General features: G+C 45.3%; 1 protein-coding gene and 1 long non-coding RNA gene across 5 annotated transcripts in view; one reads left to right on the forward strand and one right to left on the reverse strand.

Moving 5' to 3' along the window:
* nlgn1 (neuroligin 1) overlaps window positions 1-20,282 on the forward strand; it is a 156,451-nt gene that overhangs the window by 119,143 nt on the left and 17,026 nt on the right.
* LOC115247217 (uncharacterized) lies at window positions 3,511-4,062 on the reverse strand. Its single transcript, XR_003886281.1, has 2 exons — window positions 4,005-4,062; window positions 3,511-3,911 (listed from the first exon to the last, which is right to left on the reverse strand). It is a non-coding gene; the product is annotated as an uncharacterized lncRNA (long non-coding RNA).

A 20,282-nucleotide genomic window follows, 5' to 3' on the forward strand; every position in this document is an offset into this window, starting at 1 on the left:
CATCAGAATTTCTTTGCTGTTTTGCGTAGCAACCAAATCATCTCGAGATGTAGCGTGGCTCAAATCAGATCACATTGAGAATTTCTTTAAAGTTTCTGGTGGAATGTTGAGATATGGGAAACATTAATGGTATTAAATGAGCTTCTTGTTTTGAAAATATGGTTCTGGAAATATGGTTTTAATCTTCTGTGGATAAGTCAGGCAGGTAATAGAAAATTCAGCACTCAACGTAAATGAGCCAAGGATGAAAGGAAGAACAGTTTGCAGACAGAAGTGGCACAAAACTGTCCAAAATGTTCTATTCTTTTTAAAGATTTGCTCATATTAGATTTAATAGGAAAACTTTTCTCCATTAGAATGGTGATAGAGAACAAAAGAGTGTTGAAGGGACATGTGAGTCAGGACTTTGCATCCTCACAGGCGCGACGTGTTGCCATGCAATGCGTGACTAGTGTCATTATTTAGCCACTGGATGTGACAACTGCTAAACTGGGAAATGGCCCCACCGTACTGGTCCACCAATGGAGGAAAAGTTCAAAACCTCTGTTCAAAACTTCAACCAGTTGTCTTTCATGGTGGTCAGACAGGGAGCTGGAGCCTAGTGCAGGATGTCCTTTAGCTGTGACTGTGCCACATCCATGCTGCCACAGCTGCTACAAGTCACAACTAATTCCATTCTGGGGCCCACGGTGCTGCTGAGGTACAGCTGCACCGATTCTACTTGGCCAACAGGTTTAGAAGAACCACCAAATTTCTCTGTTTGCAACCAAAAACAATCTGATCAGATGATTCACGACATTAGCCAACTTTTCTGTGAGCAAGGTGGAAAATAACCACTTTTACCCTCTGACCCTCAAATCTGTTAAAATAGCTTCAAAGCGTGTGTGTGTGTGTGTGTGTGTGTGTGTGTGTGTGTGTGTGTGTGTAAAAGGTGCTGTTGCACAGCTCGTACTGCTAATAGACATCTAATATCATGAGCGAAAGGTAAAAGTAGAAACTGCTTGGTGAGCAGATAGAGAATCAATAGACTATTAGAGTTCACAGCAAGGGGACATGAAGGAGGATGATGAAGGTGAGCTGCTGAAGTACAATTAGTCAAAGATGAGAACAAAGGATGTTGTTCTGTCATCCTTTGTCATCCTGATTTAAGTGTCTATGACATAAGGTGAGTCAAAATTAAAACCAATGTGTATATATATATTTATGTGTGTGTGTGTGTGTGTGTGTGTGTGTGTGTGTGTGTGTGTGTGCGTGTGAGAGAGAGAGGTGATCAGACATTCAGATGATGAAGATGACGTATTTCAGTCTGCTGTCAATGATGCCACAGCAGCAATTAGTCTCACTTAGTTTGGACTTCTAATCCCAGAATAATATTTCAGGTCATAGACTCATGCTGTGACCGGCGGAGCGTCCCCTCACCCACTGGAGGTTGGCTGGACAGAGCTGGACAATCAATCTCTGCAGAGATCCTTATGTTCCAGCACCTTAGAAAGGAACTGACAGCATAATTACAGTAATGTGATGGTTGAACTTAGTGTTCAATGTGTTTCATTCATAACTTGTGCAACAGGACATGATTTGAAAGCAAAGTCCGAGGGTGCAGTATGTAGTCCATGTCCTAAAGTAGAGGACAGTAATATTCACTGGGTGTCGGGTGTTTCCGGCTGAGGGCCATCCCATTGATGCACTGTGGAAGAGCAGTTGATGAAAACAGACCTGGACAGTGTGCAGCACCATAGTGCAGCTCTTCGCTAGAATAGGATGCGCACGTTGCCGTGCTTGTTTAGACATGAGGTGTTTTGGTGGAATCTTGCTCTATTGTATCAAACATTAACATGTAACATGTAATAACATCATTGCCCCTTTAAACATGCAGGAGTAGAAACCTAAAGGCACCAAAGCTCATTTCAGGAAGTTCCGATGGATCAAAAGTCGGATAAAAAGTTGTTTCCACACAGCTTGTAGACGTCAGCTCGGCAGGAAGCACTGCCAACGAGCTTTTGTTGTGGGCAGATGAAGCAAAAGCTCAAATTGAATTTTCTTTTTTCTGGGTGCAGCCTTTGACAATGTTGATGGAGTCATTTTATTGACGGTCCGGAGTCTGAGGTGGACATCAAGGACACTGCTCTGAACTGGTTTGTCTGCTCTCTTTTCAACAGACCTTTGGTGGTGCTTTTCAAACTGTCCATCTGAGCTGTATGATGAAATGAACTCAATACAGCCCCACCAAAACAGCTCCTCATTGTACCCAAGTCCTTTCTCCGGATTTTTTCAGGTCCATCATCTCAGGTTCCAGCCAGTGAAACACAGGAAGTCGGAACACACAAGCTAAATTCATGCTGTGTGGCAGACAGCAAGGAAGCTAGAGTGGAAGCTGGAGGGTAGCAGCAATAATTAGAGGAGAGTCCAGCTTCTCTGTGTGTCCAAGGTTCCCTCTAGTCACTATTAGTAGCTCCAGCACAACCACAAGGCTCTGTGACAGTCAATTAAGCCTCTTTATCTGGGATGCCTGTTTCTCTTCCTCCAACTCCTTTCCTTTCTACTCCTTATGCACTTTGCTCTCTTTTCGTCTTAGCCTTTACTTCAGGTGTCGTTCTTCCTTTTTATTCTTTTTCTTTCCCAGTCCTTTCTTTCCTGCTCCTTGAACTACAAATATGCTACATTCAGGAAAAAACCCACCAAGTCCCAAAGGCCATAGCTTGCCAGGCAAAATGGTGTTTACACGAAAATATCCTTAACAAGACAGCTTCACACAAGGAAAAGTGTGTGTGTGTGTGTGTATGTGTGTGTGTGTGTGTGTGTGTGTGATGTGAGCTCTGGAGAAACAGCGTCTTCTCTAATGGCTCAGCAGTGGCTCTTTGTGAAGTCAAACTGAGGCTAAGTGTCTCGCCTTTGGTGACGATGACTCGTTGCATGGCGTGATAGACAAGAAAGGCAGAGTCCTTTTATCCCACAGACCATTCGTGTGGATGAACAGAACAGCAGAACGAGAACTAATTTTGACCTCGGCCTGGACACATGGAGTCAGTGGCCCGTCGGGATTCCTCCAACGCTGTTGGCCAAAGAGTTCCCAGGAAGACAGAAGCGATGGTTCCTCTGGTACCACTCACCACCTCGGCTCAGCTCACCACCCTTCCTTTAGCTTTTAGTGGTTTTAGAAGTAGCAGAGAAAAAGGAGCTGATTCCATGTCATTGAAGAAAATAAAAAGCAAAAGATGATTACTTTAAATTGTTTACATTAAAATGTATTATTTATCATTCTCTTAACCAGGTAGTTGAGCAGCACAACAGGCACAGAAACAGGAATAATGACATCAAACCATACAGTGAAATAGAGAAACAGCACAAAGCAGGAGCAATGGGCTGTTTTATTCATTCCCCACAGAAGAGAGTGGAATGATGAGCTGTTCATTCATCGACAGCAAAGCAGAGCAACCAAAGGAGGTATGGGCCGTGGGTATGAGGAGACTGAGGAGGCCTACAGAAACCAGCCGCGTTCTTCAGAATGTGTTTTTAAATCACACAGCTTCATATGCGCATGCACATCGCGTCTACCTTAGTGTTCAGAGCTAGGCTATAGGATATGTTAGCTTGTCCTCATTAGAGACCATATGCAACAACAAGCTAATGGTCCAGTTGCTTGTTTTCATCAATAGCTGCTTTACACTATTTCCCTGTTCACAGAACAGGTTGTGGTGTTCCAGGGTAGGCTCCATTAGCCTACCATCAAACATCTGTTTGAGGGGTTCAATAGCAGCGTCCCTCCATCTGCTCCGCTACAATCCTTACAGAAGGAGATGGCTGTACTTTGTTTTCCTGCTTCCCAAATCCTTCCTCCTCCACATCCTCCTGTTTCCTGTGGGTGATGTTTGTGGTCAACAGCATCTTGGTTGGACTAATGACTTTAACTCCTTCAAATCAGAGGGAAGAACAACAGAATCAGATGAGGTCGATGTGATGATGAAGAACTATAGCAGTTCACTCTCACTCACTCACTCACTCACTTTCTACCGCTTGTTCCTCCACTGAGGGTCGCGGGGGGACTGGGGCCTATCCCAGCACAATGGGCGGACGCAGGGTACACCCTGGACTGGACGCCAGTCAATCGCAGGGCTAACACATATAGACAAACAACCATTCTCTCTCACACTCACACCTACGGGCAATTTAGAGTTTCGAATTAGCCTAATCCGCAATCATGCATGTCTTTGGACTGTGGGAGGAAGCCGGAGTACCCGGAGAGAACCCACGCAGGCACAGGGAGAACATGCAAACTCCACACAGAAAGTCCCCAGCCTCATTCCCAACCGGGAATCGAACCCGGGGCCTTCTTGCTGTGAGGCAACAGTGCTAACCACCACACCACCGTGCCGCCCGCTATAGCAAGCTCAAAAGCTCTCAAGCTCAAAGTCAGCTTCTTTATTTTACATGCAGACTTGAAGAAGTGATGAGTCATTTTAAGCAAAACTTACATCAGCCTGAGGATTTCAGCCCCTGGAAAACAGTCAGAGGAGAAGATGGAGGCTCACCAAAGCCTGCCTGGTTTCCAGTTACCAAGATTGAAGGACTCCCACATGGCAACTCAGTGCCACAGGCCCTGGTGTGTGTGTGTGCATGTCCACACACACACACACACACACACACATACGCACTCACATGCCTCTTCTTCACAGCGTGACTTATGCGGTCTTCTCTAACGAACTCCAACAAAGCTTAGTTTGGATTCCTCAGGTTTTCCCCACCTTCCAAGTTGTCTAGTCATACTGAAAATCCACCCAGTTGATCAAAACTGGCCCTTTCATGACAAACACAAGCTGAACGTCTTTGACGTTCTCTTTGGTGATCCAGACACAGACACAGACACCAGAATCCTCATGTGGGTGGTGGGCCGGCTGGATGGGTGTTTCAGGCTCGGGCCCAGATTTAAAGGCCACCTGCTGGTGCTTGAGCATGCTCAGTATCGCTATTACATATGAGTGGAAGCAGGAATAACCGTAGCAAGGACCTGTGTAGCTAGCAGCAGGATCTCACACAGACATTCCAATAACCATCAGTTATAAACAGTTAATTGACATTTTTTTTATTGTTGTTATGTAGTGAATTTACAGTAAAAAAAATGGCCCATAAATATTTGGCAATTATTACTTAAACAAGAAAAATAAAACATTTGTTAGACCATTTAAAATTTTTCTAAACATTTTTAAAGCTATTCGAAATAGTAAATATATAATATTAAGATAATATTAAATATATAGTAAATCATCATCATTTTGAGAGTACACAACAAGTTACTAATGGCTATTTCCATTACTTAATGGCTTCATAAATGACGGATGTTTAAATTATATGCAGTTAATAATTATTTTATAAACCAGCTATGAACAGTACTTGTGTAAATGAGCAACAGATGCCTATCAATCAATCAATCAATCAATCAATTGATCAATCTATCAATCTATCAATCAATCTTTATTTATATAGCGTCTTTTACAATCAAAATTGTTTCTAGGTGCTTTACAGAATCCCAGGGCCTAACCCCTAACAAGCAACAGTGGCAAGGAAAAACTGCCCTTTAACAGGAAGAAACCTTGAGCAGGACCAGGCTCATGTAGGGGGACCCTCCTGCGGATGGCCGGCTGGGTAGAGAGAGGAGAGGAGAGGAGAGGAGAGGAGAGGAGAGGAGACAATTTCCCAGTGGGGTGACAGAGGCCTGTCAATAGCTTATAATAGGTTGTAAATGGTTAATAAGTGTCTATGCTAACCCTGATGTAATAAAACATCAGGTAACATGAGAGTTTAATGGGGAGCAACCAGAGCGATCTCTGATCGCAGCAGCAGAATTGCCTTTTATTTTAAAATAATCAAAAGAGGGTGAAATGAGAAGTTTGGGAAACAAAACATGATGAAAAATATTCCAATTCAATCACATATAAGAGAAATAATCATTTTATTCCAAAAATGCTGCAATAACACACTAAATGTAACCATCTGTCTTTTTGTTGTGTTCAGCGTCAGGGTCAGTTTAAGGCCACGGAGTGCACAGGTCATGTTTCCGCTCGTCCAGCAGGAAACAGCAGTGGTCATAACATCTTAAGAAATACATCTAAAAAACATTTATTTACACTAAATTACTACAAAAAAAATGGCCATGGAACAAGGCCAAATTGGGCAAAAACATATTTCACATATTCTTTCCAAAGATGCTCCTGTTACACTACCGCGTCACCAGGCGGATCACGGAGAAAACAGAGCAAGTTAACGCTAACTAGCCTGACAACAGTGCACAAAAACAGTACCAAATATCTCCAAATCATCTGATTTGAACAGACTGGCTCAACCAGAACCAGAACCAAAACCAGAACCACTGACACACTGATCACTTGTTCTGGACAGCTGCCTGCTCTCCAATTCAGTACACATCGGTGACTGAGCCCACGTGCACAGACCAGCTTCTACTTCACACACTCTTTCTCCAACATGCCCCCCCCCACACACACAGATATACACAAACAAGGCTTTATAACATATTTGTTAAATGCAATAAATTGTGTAACAACAGCTTTAATCCTGGCAACTCCAACTGTCAGCAGAAGGAAAGTTGAAGCATCAGGTTTATTAGTGGCATCAATCAAACCCAGCAGTTTCCAGACGGATTGTGAAGGAGTGGAACTCCTTCACAATCTGTGTGTCTCCTGCGCATCCACCGCTCCAAATTCTTCAGTCCCTCCTGGAGACAGAAGGCAGGAATGTCACATCTATTACAAGTCCTGTTGTCCTCGTCTCTGGGACAAAAGCAGCCACCCAATTAACCTTTCAGCTGAAGACAGCTGCGTGCACTGACACACCACATCTCAAACGAGGTTTGGTCTGAAAGTGGTCGGCTCTGTGCTTTCATTTGATTCCACTTTATCTCCTGCAACCGTTTCTGCTGCAGGATTCTTAAAGAAATCGTTCTTGTCTGCTTTGATAATGCATGTCAGCCAACAGAGTATTTCCTTTCAGTGTGCAAAAGTCAGTTCATACTGGTCATCTATGTGAAAGAAAACATTTTCTTCAGGATTTATTATTGTGGAATCTCCTTGTTACGACTTGGCTCAAAGTTGTAACAAATAGAGGGAGTCAGCACACAGAACGATCAAATCATCTAAATATTTTATTGAGAAACCCAAACCAAAATGATGAGACGGCCGTGAGGTGCGGTGGCAGCAGCCCAGCCAGAGACTGAGACACAGGAGAACCGCCCCTTTTATGTCCTCTGGCTCCTCCCAGCTCACAGGTGAAACCAGTCTCACTGACGACCCACCCAGTCTCTGGGTAAACAAAACAAAACACATGGGCGGGCCGTCACACCCCCCCCCATAAGGAAAAGGTCCAGAATGGCACCACTCCTGTGCTCGGCTTAACCCATTTCCGCTCCCCCTGACTGAGCAACTTTGACCCCTTAAACAGAGCAAGAGTGACAGGGAAAAACCAAGGGATTAAGGCAAACAGAACACAAAATTTTAACTAGGCAGTGCCCTAGACAATGCATCTGCCAGGACATTCTCTGCCCCCTTTATATGGCGGATGTCTAAGTTGTACGGCTGCAGGAAAAGACACCATGAGTCGCTGATTTTGGATTCTGCAAAGAATGGAAAAGAGTCAGGTTTAGTGATCTTGTTCACTTTGCGAAAATCAGTACATGGCCTAAAAGTATGATCTGGTTTAACCACCAGCAAACATGGTGAAGCCCACTTGAACTAGAGGGCACTGCAATGTCATGCTCTAACATGTACTTTACCTCTGACTCAAGCTATTCACGTTTCTTCGGTGAAACGCAAAAAAAACGTTGCCGAATAGGTTGAGCATCTCCTACATCTATGTCATGCTTAAGTGAGTACAAGAGGGAGTGTCCGAGAACAAGGAAGGGAAAGAACGTATCAGTTCAATTAGCATATCAGACAAATGATCCAACAACCTGTGTAACTTCCTAAGAGACACAGAGTTCCTAAGACGGCCCTGCATGATGCTATCATCAGGAACCTTCACATCCTCCTTTTCACCCCCTACCAATACAGACATAGGGTCAGGATTACCCACTGAGGCTGCCACTGCTCTTTCCCCCAGTGTACCATTAGACAAAGACGGAAGGGCGTAATAAGGTTTCAACAGGTTTACATGGCAAAGCTGTGACTTCTTCCTACGATCAGGCGTTGCAATGATGTAATTCTGATCCGAGATCTGCCTTACAACAGCATAAGGGCCTGCAAATTTTGCCTGAAAGGGAGAACCCACCAAAGGAAGAAGTGCCAACACCTGGTCACCGGGGCTAAAGAACCGCTTTTCTACTCTACGGTCAAATAACCCTTTCATTGTCCTCTGGGACTTTTCCAAGTTTGCTTTTTCTAATTTTTTCCCCACCGTTTCAGAACCAGACCTAGAATGACTCTGAGCTCGAGTGACTACCCCCACTGGATAAACTGCTGAGTCTGTATGCTTCCCCCTACAGGGCTCCACAGTATCAGACCTAGTAACCCCTTCAGGGATAAGCCGTGCACCACCCTGCACATGAGTCCTGGCCAAGTCATTTCCCAAGATCACATGTATTCCTGCTATAGGCAGCTCTGAACACACCCCAAGTGAAACCTCACCCTGCACTAGATTTGAAGACAGAGATAAGTTATGTAAAGGAACAGTCAAAACATTTAGACCCATCCCCCTAACCTTAACACAACTGCCAGTGTCACTGTCCGAGGAAAATGGCAGCACTGACTCCAGAATAAACGAGTCCAAAGCACCCGAATCCCTTAGAATGTTAACAGGTACCCGTTTCCCAGTTCCCACTAAGGATACAAACCCTTGGGAGACATAGGGACGATACCCTGGGTCAACTGACCTAAAGTCAGACTCGTCTAACCCTGAAACCACAGGTAGGTCAGGGGTAACCACCACCATGGAGTTAGTATGCTGTTTCACAGCAGCTATTGCCCCAGCCTTTTCAGCAGCACGAACTGACACAGCCAAAGCCACAGGTTTTGCAGGACGGATTCCCTGGTAGAACCTGCTGTTAGACTTCAACACTGGACATTCCCTCTTCCAATGACCTTGTCCCAAACAGTAATTACAAGTTTTACCCTGGTACTGCTTCTCATGACTACCACCACTCTTGGGCAAATCAACTTCCAATTCCAAACCATCCATTTTCTGAGTACTGGAAGGCATGTCTCTACGACTCCAGTTTCCCCGGATCTTGTGAGTCAAGGCATATTCATCTGCTAAAACTGCAGCCTCTGATGCACTCTTTACCTTATGCTCCGCCAGAAATGTAGCTATACGCTCTGGAAGAGTAAATTTGAACTGTTCTAACAAAAGAAGTTCACACAATTGTGGAAAGGTCTCTACTGCAGATGCAATTCGCCAACGATTAAAGAGAGTAGTTAACTCCCTAACAAACTCCACATATGTTTTATCATGTTGTTTTCTAGAAGTTCTAAATTTCTGTCGATATGCTTCTGGCACCAACTCGTAAGCCTTTAAAACTGCAATCTTCACAGAGTTATAGTTTTCACTGTCAGCCATACTTAACGCAGAAAAGGCTTCTTGAGCTTTTCCAGTCAGAACACATTGCAGCAGCAATGTCTGTTCAGAGTCAGACCACTTCCTTGCCTTGGCCAGCCTTTCAAACAACAAAAAAAAAGTATCAAGATCTTCTTCAGAAAATTTTGGAACCAGTCTCAAGTTACTTGCGACATCAAAATAAGTACTCTGTGCCGACAAGCTACCTTCAGAGGGACCAGAAAGTTTACCATCTTTGATCAGGTCAAGACGGTAACGCTCTAAACTCTGTTGCTCTTGCTTCAATTCAACCTCACGTAACTGAACTTTCCACTTTAGCTTCTCAAGTTCGAAAGCGTACTCTTTAGCCCGTGCCTCCTTCTCCACTGCCTGCTGATGCTGTAATACTAGCAGTTCCTTCTGCTGCTCAAAAGTTAAAGCTCCGAACCCCTCAACCTGAGAAACCTGTTTATGAGGTTCCAGAGAACTACCCACTACTGGAGGCAAAACCTTCTGCTGCACCAGGTTTGCCTTTAAAGTAGACAATATCGTGTCTTTCCGTGAGGGCCTAGGGCACTCCACATCAAAATGCTCTGCAACTTTTAACAGTTGTTCTTTCGTGAGAGTCTTTAATAACTCCCAATTTGGATTCCGCAAGAACTCATCTACTGAAGCCATGTCCACAACACTAATGCTAGTACCCTGAATTACTCAAACCGTATAAACTTACCGTATAAACTTACCAAACCCCAGTCTAGCACGCTAACCAACCACAGTTGTGCCCGGCGTAAGGGAATTAAGCACCTTCACCTACCAACACAACAAGCTAGTCAACCTGGTGTGCACACAGCAGTCACATGTGGAGCAACTTACCCCTAGCTACCTACCTAACCAGGGAGCTAACTAGCTAACTCAACCCCTAGACTTCATGCAAAAGTTGTGGTGGGAAGATTAAACACAAAGCCCAGTGACTCGGTTAAGCGACCAGCACGCTGGCAGCCCACCTTGACAGTCCTGGAAGTGTCCCCGAGACAAATGCTCTAACCACACTAGTGCACCAAAATAACAAACTAAAACAACAAACAGGTCTAGTCACCCAGACCACCTTAGACCTACCGGGAAAGGTGTCTCCAACACCTAGTGCCTGCCCTGAAGCACACCAGGCCAAAACTTCTAAACCATAAGTGGACAAAGCACTAACGCTCTCTCAAACTTTAACACAACTGTATGCTAAACTCCCTCCAACTTTTACGTTTAACCTGGCAAACATCAACTGCCAAAAAAACAACCATTTCTTCAGGGATTTTCAAAATCCCGGACGAGCCCCCATTTGTTACGACTTGGCTCAAAGTTGTAACAAATAGAGGGAGTCAGCACACAGAACGATCAAATCATCTAAATATTTTATTGAGAAACCCAAACCAAAATGATGAGACGGCCGTGAGGTGCGGTGGCAGCAGCCCAGCCAGAGACTGAGACACAGGAGAACCGCCCCTTTTATGTCCTCTGGCTCCTCCCAGCTCGCAGGTGAAACCAGTCTCACTGACAACCCACCCAGTCTCTGGGTAAACAAAACAAAACACATGGGCGGGCCGTCACATCCTCAAGTAATAAATTGAGATGATTAGGAATCAATGGAAGAAGGAATACTGACCGTCAGGAAGACAGACAAGCAGTGAAGGGCTGAGTGACTGAGTGAATAAAGGATTCATTTAGGTGAACCTTCTCAGAGATGTAATTATGTAACGCTACGTATGTTTCACTATTTACAATGGCTATAGAAACCTGGATGGAACCGTAGGGGGTCAAAATAGCCGAAGGTGCTGTTGCAAGTCTGTCAGGATACAGGAAATGAACAAGAGCTCTGAGGGGTGACAGCTGTTCAGGTCAACATGGGAGTATTTAGTGTTCAGAGAGGAGAAGGCAGACGTGTGCGGCTCAACATGCTGCCTGCTGTTTGTATCCTCTCGTCATTACTGAAACCTGCAGGTTAGCAGCCAGGATCAATTATGCTTTATCTAAACCAGCCCGTGAAATCGGCGCCTCCACGCTGGAGCCTCTGTTGTCAGCCATAAACAGCACCCAGAGCTGTTTGGACTTGCACTAACAGTAAGATCATTAAGTGAAGATTGTATTCTGCTGGCTGACTTTCAAAGAAATTGAATTATGAAAGAAAAAGGAGGAGGAGGCCTGCTGGCACTCCTGTGAGCAGCACATCAGCGGCTGAGCCTGTTTTCGCAGCTGAAGTCCAGACAAGGTTCCCTTCACTCCTCTTGCTTTTTCCGTAACGGTTAATGGGTGCACCCAATGTCCTCCTCGGCCCAGATTTCCCCAAGACATGACATCACTGCAAGATTTTAGCAGGTTATAGCTGGAGAACCAGCAACTGTAACCTGTTTTCACAAAAACAAGGGTTGATTGTTATTTTTCCTCTTTTCTTGCAATCACGTCCTGTCCAGAAGCCCTAAAATGGCACATGTCTCCATCTGAGCTGTCATAGGATTTCAGCATCGGACAAAAAAGGTCTAATTTTATACATGTATAAAAATAACTTATATGCAACCAGCGCTTTTTATGGGTCAAATAAGGTCAAAGTTATAGAAATTTTTCTGAATAAAATGAGGAATGCTGAATTAGGTCTTAAATATTCAACATTAGCTAGCTTTGCCAGTTTAATGGATGAGGCGTAGGGTTTATTACAGGGTGGACATGCTGCTAGTTGGAAGTAGGAATGACGGTCCGAGCTCAGCCTGCCATCCTGAACATCAACAATCGGGATCAGCATTCATTGAAAATCACAAGAGAAATGCAATATTATCTGACTTTATTTACTAAAAACAGTCTTTCCATCATCTGTGACATCTCTGAGACCTCGGGAAGCTCCTCTCCTCCAAATGTTCAACAGGAAAGAGCTTTTGCAGTCACTCCTGCTAGAACACTTTATTGGGCCTGCAGCTTCCCTCCCTGGCCTGTTACACCTGGACTTTGCTCCAGTGTTGTGAGGTTTGAGACCAATGTTGTCCCACCCCCAGTGACTCGGCTTAATGGGCCACACGAGCAGAACTATGATGTCAACCAGAAACATGCCCACAAGAACCTGGAAGAATGACAATTCTATTTCTTCTTCTATTTCAATTCTATCTATTTCTGACAACAATGAAATTGGGAGTTCACATGCCATCATATGAGTTTCGGTGCAAAGGCGAGACTTCATCCAAATGCTGTTAAATTTAGACGGGTAAGGGAAGCAGCCTCATGAAAGTTCACCTTTTAAATGTTCCAGTATGAGGGAAACACATGAAAAGTAATATTTTTCAATCAGTTGTGATGATAAAAGTGCTTAGAGGTGAGACCCAAAACCAGTGTGATTCCTGGCAGACTGGAGTGAAGCATCTGAACGGTGCTGGACTGCTGGTTGGTCACATGTGGGAGCCAGCAGATGGTTTTAGCCAGGAGCAAGACAAGCTGGCCCTGCTACACAGCTGCAGTAGTGTACTGGCTGTGCTTCCTGCTCGGAAGCACAGCCAGCTACACCACGCTACTGCAGCTTAGCATGTCCTCATGAGTCTGGCTGTGTGTGTGTGTGTGTGTGTGTGTGTGTGTGTGTGTGTGTGTGTGTGTGTGTGTATCTGCTGCCTCATGCGTCTATGATAATATAATACGATATGAGTGTCTGCTGGATATCTGCTCTGTGTGTTTACTCTTCTACACACTTTAAACAAAGTGCAGCCAGTTATGATCCAAATCAGCCACCTACTGAGGACCACAGTAAATCCCATAGTGGAAATCAGACAGCGGTGCTTATCCAACATATAACAGGTCCACCTGTAGAAGTTGGGTCCTCATACAAGCTGAAGTTCAAGCTGGATTATTTCTGAGGGTTGGGACTGAAACCAGTGGCCTTGCTGTCAGTGCTGCACCTGTTGCTCAAGCAGGAGGCACCATCATAAACCACAATCATTGCCAAGGTGGATTTCAGAGTTTGGTTACAACAGCTAATAGGTCCTCCTTCCTGTGGTGCTGTAGTTGTTAGAGGTGTCTGTGAGAGCAGGGTAGACCGTGACTGACTGCCCTGCATTTAGCGCCTGTGTTTAATTGGGTCCATGTTCAAATCAAATCAAGTCAATCTTTATTTATATACCGTCTTATTCAGATTCAGATTCAGATTCAGATTCAGGTCCTTTATTGTCCCACACGGGGAAATTTACAGTGCCACAACAGCAAGAGCACGCAGAGAAAAATAAGATAAAATCGAATAGAATAGAATTTGGAATATACAAAGAGGATGTATATTTACAATGATCCAGGTAAATGGATACTCGGCCCCTGTATACCTGTACATAGTACAGAGGGTGAATACAATATACATATCAGAATATATAATATTCAGATTGTGTTAGCGGGCGTTATGTTTATTGTGCAGTCTGACAGCAGCCGGCAGGAAAGATCTGCGATACCTCTCCTTCACACAGCGAGGGTGAAGCAGCCGCTCACTGAAGGAGCTGCCCAGTGCTGTCAGGGTGTCCTGTAGGGGTGGGACGTGTTGTTCAACATGGATGACAGCTTAGCCATCATCCTCCCGTTTCTCACCACCTCCACCGAGTCCAGGGGACATCCCAGGACAGAGCTGGCCCTCCTTACCAGCCTGTCCATCCTCTTCCTGTCCCTGTCCGTGATGCTACTGGACCAGCAGACAATCCCATAGAAGATGGCTGATCCCACCACAGAGTCATAGGAAGTCCTCAGGAGTGGTCCCTGCACTCCAAAAGACCTCAGCTCCCTGAGCAGGAACAGTCTGCTATTGCCCTTCTTGACAAGGGCATCTCTGTTGTGTGTCCAGTCCAGGTTATTGTTTAGGTGAACACCCAGGTACTTGTACGACTCCACCATGTCAACATCCATTCCCAGGATGTTCACTGGTGCAGGCGGGGGGTGGTTACGCCTGCGGAAATCCACCACCAGCTCCTTGGTTTTGCCAGCGTTGATCTGGAGGTTGTTCCGCAGGCTCCAGTCCACAAAGTCCTGAATAAGTCCTCTGTACTCTGTATCGTCCCCATCAGTGATGAGGCCAACAGCAGCAGAGTCGTCAGAGAACAGAGAACAATCAAAATTGTTTCAAGGCACTTTCCAGAATCCCAGGGCCTAACCCCAGACAAGCAACAGTGGCAAGGAAAAACTCCCCTTTAACAGGAAGAAACCTTGAGCAGGACCAGGCTCATGTAGGGGGACCCTCCTGCTGTTGGCCGGCTGGGTAAAGAGAGAGGAGAGGAGAGGAGAGGAGAGGAGAGGAGAGGAGAGGAGAGGAGAGGAGAGGAGAGGAGAGGAGAGGAGAGGAGAGGAGAGGAGAGGAGATGCTGGAGCAGTCTGGGCGATGTTCTCTGTGCTGCTCCATCAGCTACACCGCACACATGTGACATGTGCGAATGAGGAGACTTCACAGACAACCTTCCAAATGCTCCTCTTTGGACCCGGAACCCACCAGCTCCAGGCAGAAAAGGCCCCGAACTCTCAGAGGGTCCTGCAGCTTCTGAGGACCCTCAGCACAACAAACAAGATGAGATATGACAGCGAGTGACGTCGCAGATGTATTCTTATTTTCTGAAGTGGCAACAACAACAAGCCAAACTGATATTAGCACGTTGTCGTCTGTCAAAATAGGAAGCAACATCTCATTTCAAAACATTCCCTGGGAATATGTTTTGATGTTAAATGCTGCTTGACAATCATTTTCACGGATTTTTATCATTTCTGCTTTCATTTCTTCAGAGATGATGTCTGGGCTGAACTGAAGCCTTATGGGAGTTCTGCTCCCTGATGTTTGTCTGCAGACATCAGTGGGTGTCAATTTAGAAGAATCTGTTGTCTGAATGTGTATTTTTGTGTGTTTCTGCTTACTTTCCTGGAGAGGTTTGACAGCATATTCCCCAAGATGCCTCCTCCCCCCTCCTTACCTGTCCTTCCATCCCTCATTTGTGCCTCCACATTTGGCCATTTTCTCCTTCCGCCTTTCCAGGGCTACGTTGCTGCTGTCATCCTCCTCCTCCTCCTCCTCATCTGTCGCTCTCTCTCTCTCTTTCTCTGTGTGCCTCAGATTGTCTTTCTCAGCAAGCACAGGCGACCCAACACTCCTCATCTTCTGAGTTTGGTTTTCTTTGACAGTTGCATGCAGGGCATCACAGCTCTGTCTTTCTCAGGCGGTGCTTGTGTGCACCCTGGCCACATGCACACATGCACATGGGACTGACGTCTCAAAGAGAATCTATTTCAGTTTTAGCATCCCAGTGGAAAAAAAGAACAAACACAAACCAAAAATGAGACTCATTAGAGTCAGCGTTATGAGCACTAACGTTATCAGCTAACCAACATGGCCAACACATTCACACATGTAGCTGTTGGAGAGGAAGAACTGTTAGGTGATCGTTTATTAGGAGTGATGAAAATGAGAGGAGTAACCTGCTTTGGGTGGCTGTTAAAGCATGCTCGAGGCACAATCAGGTACGTTTCATCCACGGCACTCATTTGGACGGCAGCAGATTTATCTTCCTAAAACATCCACCTGATAGTTCATTTGGTCGTGCACGTCTATTTACAGAGCTGTCAAGCACAAGATGGATAAATAAAAGAAGGCTTTGTTGACAGGCCACAATGAGACAGGCCAAGCCAAATTGCTATGGAAACATGGAACTGGGTCTGCCATTTTGGTGGCAGCAGATGCTGGATGAGCTCATCACCATTTAAGAAAGAAGCTGCTGTTGGTTGTTGCTATGTGAGAGCTGACAGGCTCTGTACATTCACTTACATTCTCATCTTGTTGCTTATTTCACAAGTGTGTTTGTCTGTGTCTGGATGTGTATGTTGGTGTTGGTGTTGGTGTGCGGGTGCGGGTGCTGAATGGTCCTCACAGACTGAACATCAGGGTCTGATATATGAAGAAGTCTCTTTGATGTCAGTCATCGAAACATCTTGTGCTGATCAAAGGGTCTGGTTTTGAGTGCACATACTCTCCATGGACATCTGTAATTGTCGTCTAGTGTTCGGGTTTTTGGTGGACACGGGTGCTATCGCCAACAGAGGTCTCAGAAGAATCAAGATGAATCAGCGCAGTTGTTTCATCCAGGAAGGCATTTCAACAAAGCCACTTTGACTTGTTGTGATTTAGCGCTTGTGCTTCTTCTTGCGTTCATGAGGCAGACATGTTTGTCCTCCCAGCTACTATTGATACATCACAACTTAAACAACTATTCTTTCTGTCTTTTATTCTTCCACGAACAATTTTGAAGATATTTCTCTGTTCTTGTGAGGATGAGGAAGACCTTCTTCCCACTACCAAATGTTGTTCTTCAGCATTTGAAGCCACCCGTGCTCATCCTCCTTGAAGGCCGACTCCCTTGTGACTCTCACCTTCTGCCTACACCCCTGTGTGTCCAGGTCCCAGATAGCATCGTGGCTCTGCCATGTGTGGTGCTGGAACTGCTGAATGTGAGAGACCCTCAAACACCCGTTGTGTATTAACGCAGCTGCATCAGTACACATTGTTCTTGTAGAGAAGCAAGCATATGAATTGATACAGGTCCTGTTTTAACAGTGACCACTGTTATTTAAGTGAAGTCAGGTCACAAGTGGCGACCTAAGATAGTTTCCTTAAAAGGAACTCTTCATTAACCCAGCAGAGAGGGTTGACTCACTGATTTTAATGGAAACATTTATTTACCAATTAAATGTGTAACTATCGCTCCACCAGTGACGTACAGGTATGACACGCAGCTCTGGCACATTTGAAATGATGGCACATGTTAATAAATGAAAGGCTACTCGGCAGCCCGCAGTGCGCCATGGGTAGTGGCTGAGAGCAGGAAGTTTAATTGAAAAATGATCAAGCATTTGTGTTTGGCTGTGCTTTCATGTTGTGCACGTGCACATTCAATCACCTTCCCATGGATGATTCTGTGTGTGTGTGTGTGTGTGTGTGTGTGTGCAGTAGGTGAAATACTGAAGTAAATCCCAAGGAGCTCGGTAGCGTGATGAGGAGGAATAGATCGATAAGCAGATATGTGCAGCACTGTCAGACGAGCGCACAGAGGGGAGAGAGGTGGGGTGGGGGGTAGACTCAGGTGCACGGAGAAGACAATGGGGGACAACTTTCACTTATTTGTGTCCTTTTTTTCAACACGTCCAACACAAGAAGGTGAATGGGACAACGAGGTGCTGAATACAGAGGAAAAGGCTTCTGAGGTGCATGTGTGACTCTGGAGATTGTGTGTGCACATGAGGTGGGGAGGGCCGCCCCAGAGGTGCAGGTGAATCCACCAGATTCTCCACACAGTTGTGTCAAATCACCAGTTGGTTTCTGGTTGTGACTTCTTGACAGAAGCTGAATCAGCATCGCTCCTGTTGTCAGCTGGGCAAAGATGGCGGAGTGACTCTGAGGGTTTCCACCAACACTAAGCAATTCGGATATAAAGACATAAACATCTGCATTTCAATTCAGAGCCACGGCGTTGGAGTGGCCCGCTGAGAGACCACCCTTGATGGAAATGCATGATGATCGCTGGTGTTGAGTCAGAGTCTGACTCATGACTTTAATCCACCACATCATTCTTTATTCACACTCACAAGTAACCATGACGATAATATGGACAGGTGAGGCTAATCACCTGTTTAACACCTGTCACCAGGGGTCTTCTTTGGCTATTTGTTGAAACAAAAGCTACAAAAGGCTGCAGTCATGTGGTCCACCTGTGTCACTTCCTGTCTGTTTGGAAAACTGATGGTTCAAGGTTGTTTTTGGTGTTCCGCCTGTGTCGTCCTCCCTCCTGCTTTAACACCTTCTATGGTGTCAAAGTGGGCCAAGCGCCTTCTTCTCTTTGTGTGGCTCCATCTTTATTTTATTGCAGCTTTGATTGTAGCCGTCTTTGACCTCACTTCCTGTGACGGCTTTCCTTTCTATGACTGCCACTTTTTCATCCCCCATCCTTCCCTTTCTCACCTTGTCATATACTCCCACACTCTTCTTCCTGTCGGCTTCTATCACTCTGTGTTTCCCAGCTCTCCGGGGCTGCAGCCTGCCTCTATGCTAATAATATTTCTGTGCTGAGAAAGGAAAGCTGCTTAAGCATTCACACACGAGCAGCTGCTATGACGCACACACACACCTTCAAGAGCACTTCTCAGGTCAGATGATTTCAACTGGAATCATGGTGTCTTGTTTCATAGTTAAAATCACAACAACTTGGACAGCAGTGATTTCACAGCATTGCCAGGAATCAAACCTCATTAACCCTGAGACCTGAGAGTCAGGAGGAGCTGTGCTGTAGCCCACTAGAAACCAGAGAGGAGGGAAGGTTTTAGACTTAGAAGATGTTTAACCGCTTCAGTGACACTTGGAAAATCTCCCAGCTGCCAAGTGGTGCAATGGTGTGTGTCAACGTCAGTTCCTTCATATGTGTGTTCACATGTTGACTCGGAATCTATGAGCAGAGATGTGCCTTATATTCATCTGCACACATCTATGTTTGAGCACCTGGATATACTGCATGCGTGATGCGTGTGTGTGTGTGTGTGTATACACTTCCCTAGTGATCGACGTTAGCTCAGCCTAACATGCAGATGTGCAACAGCTGCACGTTTGTGCACAGCAAATCAAATCAAATCAATCCTTATTTATATAGCGTCTTATACAGTCAAAATTGTTTCAAGGCGCTTTCCAGAATCCCAGGGCCTATGCTTGATGAGGAGGAGGAAAGGAGAGGAGAGGAAACCATGACCCAGTGGGGTGACAGAAGCCTGTCAGGTGACCATGTTTCCGGACCCCGGCAGCCTTGGCCTATAACAGCATAGCTAAGATGTGACCTAACGATTAGACGACCCCGAGTATGATAATTTGTCTGTCTATAATAGTAACTGGAACTACAGAATTAGTAACAATAAGCTTTTTCAAAGAGGTAGGTTTTAAGTCTGATCTAAAAGTAGCAATGGAGTCAGCCTCCCGTACCTGGACAGGGAGCTAGTTCCATAGCAGGGGGGCATGGTAGCTAAATGCTCGGGCCCCCATTCTACTCCTAGAAACTCTGGGAACCACAAGTAGACCAGCATTCTGAGAGCGGAGCGGTCTATTGGGCTGGTAAGGTATCACTAGCTCCTCCAGGTAGGATGGAGCGAGGCCTCTGAGGACCTTGTAGGTCAAAAGAAGGCTTTTAAAAATTATTCTAAATTTAACAGGTAGCCAAGCGACGCCATTACAGGAGTTATGTGATCTCTTTTGTCAATACCTATCAGAACTCTGGCTGCAGCATTTTGGATCAACTGGAGGCTTCTTAAAGAGTTGTTTGGACACCCTGATAAAGAATTACAATAGTCCAGCCTGGAAGTAACAAAAGCATGAATTAACTTTTCAGCATCATGCCGCGTCAGTAGCTTCCTAATCTTTGTGATGTTCCTCAGGTGAAAAAAGGCACTTCTAGAGATGAATTTAATGTGTTGAAGGAGAGATTTTGATCAAAAGTTACTCCTAGATTCCTCACTGAGAGACTAGATGCTAAGGAGAGACCATCTCGAGTGATCATGTGATCTAATCTATCCCTGAGAGGTTCAGGACCAAACACCATGACCTCAGTTTTTTCCTGGGTTAAGGAGGAGGAAATTTGAAGACATCCAGGACTTTATGTCTTTAAGACAGGTCTGGAGCATTACTAACTTCTGTCTCCTCTGGTTTCATGGATAAATAAAGCCGAGTGTCATCAGCATAGCAA

Source organism: Takifugu rubripes, chromosome 20, assembly GCF_901000725.2.
Source record: "Takifugu rubripes chromosome 20, fTakRub1.2, whole genome shotgun sequence".
NCBI classification, from domain to species: domain Eukaryota; kingdom Metazoa; phylum Chordata; class Actinopteri; order Tetraodontiformes; family Tetraodontidae; genus Takifugu; species Takifugu rubripes.